Source organism: Platalea leucorodia (assembly GCF_965183815.1).
Source record: "Platalea leucorodia genome assembly, chromosome: 5".
Classification (NCBI taxonomy): domain Eukaryota; kingdom Metazoa; phylum Chordata; class Aves; order Pelecaniformes; family Threskiornithidae; genus Platalea; species Platalea leucorodia.
Window position 1 is genome coordinate 23,923,524 of NC_138827.1, and position 4,947 is coordinate 23,928,470.

Below are 4,947 nucleotides of genomic sequence, written 5' to 3' on the forward strand. Positions count from 1 at the left end.
TACCTGTGTTTGCTCCTGTGCCCGTCCCCATCGCCGCGGTGCTCTCCTGGCGTGAGGCAGCAGGGATGCTCTGACAGACAGACAGACAGACCCCCTGAAAACAAAGGGGCGGGGAAGGAAAGCCCTCAGCCCGTGGTGACTGCACATACGTGCACATCATTAAATCAGTCATATTTGAGGTGTTTCTTCAGATCAGTGACCCCCTGGGAGGTTCCAGGCCCCAGCTTGCAACACAGACATGGCAGGGTGGGGTTTTTTTTTGCAGAAATTGCCCCGATTTGCGTTCCTGGGTGCTGAGCAGCGAGCACTCAGTGCCAGCGTGAGCACCCATTGCATCGCCGCCAGGCCCCAGCTGCAAACAAGAAGAGCCATAATACCATTTTGTGACGATTTTCACTGAGGTTTTTTTTTTTTTCCCACCAGCTCTGAAGCTGCGCTTGTGGAGAGGAATTTCACTCTGACTCTCGCTGCTTCCCAGAGGGAGGGGAACTTTCTGACTTCAACATAATAAATGTGGGAGATTTTCTGCTAAGGATCAGGGTGGCTTTGGGAAGTGCCTGCCTCCTTCTGCCTGTGGGATCCCTTGGGATATCAAGCTCACCATAGAGCGATTCAGGGACAGGGCACGTGATTTTTGGGGGTGTGTTGCAGCTCTGCAGCAAGAAAGCATGGACTTCGCTGCCTTCCCCTTGCCTCCCTCTGCGTCCTCCTTTCCCTTACATTCCCGTCCCTGCAGCCCAGGCTGGTTAACGTGTACAACCCCAGAATGTTTATTTTTCTTTCCTTTGCCTCATATTTCCTCTTTTCCCCTCAAACCGTCTCCCCAGGAGGAGCGGCTCCCACGGTGTGACCCCCTGGAGCAGCTCCTCCGCTCATGCGGACCCCGAGGGACTGTGGATGGTTCGACGCTGCCCTTGGCATCTCCCAGTGCCCAGCATCACGCTGTCGAAGCACCGGATGGCACAAAACCAACAGAAAATCATCTGCAGGATCTCAGTGCCACGAAGTGCCCAAAAGCCAGCCTTAATTTATATATTTCGATATCATGGTAGAGATCAAACTAAATATAGGCAAGCAAAAATGCCTCCCCCAATGCGAGTGCTGTACAATACAAATGGAGGCAATTAAGTCACAGCAAGGAAATAAATTAATCTAATGATTGTTACAGGCTCACCATCTAGGCACTGATTAGCTATGAAGGGAAAGAATGACGAGAAACTCAGCTGAACATGATTTTTCCACTCTCCTTATGGCCATTTCTAGTGTGTCCCTTTCTTTTGCTGCAAGGAGGGGAGCAGGGACTCGACAGTCTCATCTGAAGCACCTCCATGGTCATGGAGAACCATGTCACTTTGCGTAGCCCTTAGCATCCATACTGGGACTGAAAATGGGATGACTTCCAGTGATTCTCTGTTTTTCCCTCTAATTTACTGATAACCTTTAGAGAAACCTCTCTGCCACCCAGACGTCATCCCCTGACCCACGTGAACATGAGCCCATCGGGTGTCCCTGGGGATGCCAGGATTGCACATGCCGGGATTGCCTAGGCGTGATGCTGGACACCGAGTACTTTGGTGGCAGAACAAGGATGGGAAGGTGGAATGGTGGTGCCAAAGCGGAGGTGCCAGAGGAACAACAGCCAGCTCCACCCAAGGTCCATCCTGGGGAGAAAGGGACCCTGAGTGCCTGAAAACATTCAAGATCAGGTTAGATGCAGCTCTGAGCAACCTGATCTAGTTGAAGATGTCCCTGCCCATTGTAGGGGTGTTGGACTAGATGACCTTTAAAGGTCCCTTCCATCCCAAACCATTCTATGATTCTATGCCCCATGCCTGGAGGCCTCATCCACGGCCGGCAGGCTCCAGCTCTGCAGCAAACGCTGGTTTTGAAGCAACTGTACAACCACAAGGCGTGTGATCATGCAGGGGCTGCGCTGGGGCATGGAGCCCTGGGGGAGCCGAGTCCCCGGCCCCCCTGCGGCTGTGTCTGTCCCTGCTTCGCTCCCAGCTCTCCTCTGTGCCCTGGCTGACCCCGCTGGCACCGGACCTGGTCAAAGCCATGTGAGACCCTCTCACCCCAGCCAGCCACCTTCTGTGCGTGGTTTGGTGTCGATACCCACGCCAGAGACAACACACAAAAGAAACAGCCGGCTGCTTCCCTACTCCTTGCCGAAAACCAGATGATCTTAAATTGTTCCTCCCACCGCTTGCAAGCTGCCAAGGCGCAGGAGCGATGCCTCCCTGGGGGCACCAGGGTTGGAAGGCAATACGCAGAAATTTGAGGGGGGCGGGACACATGGAGACAGGGCCATGCTGTGCCCCCCCCAGCAGGAGGGCCCCTGCAGCCACCCCCGTGCCACCCTGATGTCAGCTGAAAGATATGCAAGGAATGAAAACGCTGGGTCTGTGGCAAAATGTGCGGTCCCTATGATCCAGCAGGCCTGGACAAAAGGCTGCCTTGTGCTCAGCGCCTGCATCTGTGGGGTGGTAAAAACATCACGGGTCTTGTGTGAGGGGTGGTGGGCCTCCAGCTGGGGAAAGGATCGGCAAAGTGGGCTCCATCCCTGCTGCAGGGATGCAGATGGTTCCTCAGCATTGGCTTTAGACCATATAATGCAGAAAAGGGGATGAAATAATTGCAGTAATTTGCTAATGTTGTCCAGGCTGCTTTAAATGTTGCAGTTAGCTTTTGTTAAAGGTTAACTCATTTCTTGTGCTGTTAATGTCAGGACCCTGCTACCTCCAGCAGGACAGGAACGGGGCCGGGAGCCCTGGGGCGATGTGGGTACACGGAGAGCAGGGCAAGAAATCTCCATCAGCCTCTGAAACAGGGCCATGGCTGCATTCAAAGCGCAAGGAGAGAGAAGACCACCTCGAGCCCGATGTGCACACAGAGCCCCAGGCAACTGGCGAACGCAACCTCCGCGGTTAATTAAATTAGCAGGCCATTCCCTGGCGGTGGGGACGTGCCTTGGCTCAGCTTCTTAGACATCTGTGGGGATTGCAGCTTCTGCCTGCTGCCTCCCCATGTGGGGTGACGACTGGGTGCTGGGACAAACCTCATGAGGCTTAACGCTGGGGGAGAGGCAAAACCGACGACTGGCAGCTTTCTCGGGTCTGTCCCAAAGGGTACGAAACACAATGAAGTCTGCTTTCTCTTTCCTCCCCCAGTCTTGCCCATGCAGGAGGCAGAGTAAATCAGCACCTCTCAGTTTATCACCCAGAAACTGCCCCATCAGCGGCTTGGATGGTGTCAGCTCAATGACTATCAGCAGAATTTAATATTCTTAGAATAGATGAATGTCTCGGCAGCAAAGGCAGATATATTCGCTGCAGGTGAATTAGCTGCCACAGGGGCAGCATGTCGGGCACATCGACAGCACCTCCACTTTGGGGTCTGTGGGGCCAAGCTGCCCCCCTGCACCCCATCCCATCCCCACAGCTTGGTGTGGAGGGGCCACTCAGCCCTGCTTTCGCCAGGGAGGAGGGCAGTTATCGGCAGGGGTGAGGTGGGCCACGATTTCATTTCCTAGAAATTTCTCATCGTGATACCCAGGTGTCTCCTCCTTTTTGCGGCACGTACCTATTTGCAGAGGAAAAATCCAGCTAGGAGGTTTGGTAGTTTGTCTTTCCCGGAGCATCCTCGGGGCAGCCCCTCCAGCAGGGCCACCAGGCCGGGGCTGAAGGCGGCAGAAATACAATATTTTGTCAATTGCTCCATCTAGTGCCATTTCAGCAGAAAAAGCCGCGGGAGCGCAGCACCAGGAGCCGGTGCGGCAGCGGCGGCCGGGGCCTGCGCAGCTTTCCCTGGCTGGTGGCTGTCGCGTTGGGTGAGGATGCGCCAGGTCCCCGCCCTGGTCCAGCGCCGGTGCCATCCATCGGCGCCGGTGCCATCCATCAGCGCCGGTGCCATCCATCAGTCAACGCCAGCTGTGCGCAGGGGGCTCAGGAACACACTGCCTCCTGCGTATGCTGCTAGGTGGGGTGAAAAGAAGGGTAACAAAAGTACTAAGTGATTTCTTAATATTTGAAAATGCTCATAGGGAATATTACGTTCTCAAGGGCAGATATTTCGCTGTAAGAGTTTATAGTCCCATTTTGAGAAAAATGAGAGAAATATGATAAATGAAGCAAAGGGTCTCAGCCCTGGGTCTGCAAGGTAAAAGCAGATTTCAAAACTCCAGTAGGGTGGGCTCAAGCCATCGAGGAGATGAGGACTAGCTGCCAACATGTCACCGAGACCCAGGCGTCACCCAAAGACCAGGGACCGTGTACCCCCAGCACGTGCGATCTGCAAGGGGAAAATCTGGCACGGAGGGGATTAAACAACATGCAGCCAGCAACAGCTCATGCTTTACCCTGCACAGGGTAACACCAACATAGACAGCAACCATCACTGTTTGGTACCCCACTTCCCGATTTAAAAAACCAGCAATTTTTTTAAATGTTTGTCCACATAATAATAATTTGTCCAGTTTTATCTGCTCCCCCCCAGTGCAGCAAGTTAACAGGTTTTTGTGAACATCAGGAGTTGCACACTGATTCCTGCTTCTCTGGCAGGCGCGGTAAAACATCCAACTAAGAAGTAAACCTGCCTCTGACGGGCGTGATCCCACATGCACTTTTCACTGGCTAAAGTTGCTTTCCAGTGAGCAGCTGCAGACCCCAGGCCCGTATATCCTCAAGCAGAAATCCTGCAGAGAAACCGGGACAGGAACTGCTGGCAATGCCAGCAAGGGGTTCACCTGTAACGGGGGCTTCTTCAAGCCCAAACACAGCTTAGAGCAAACAATGTCCCTGTTGAGAAGGGACTTTTGGCACGACCGTGCTGCAAAACACCATCTCCAGTGCACAAATCCTCCCCGTCTCATAAGGTGAGCACTAATGTAGGCCTTTGCTGAGCAGCATCACTGCTGGGGGATGGATGAGCCCCCCAAACCCCATGACA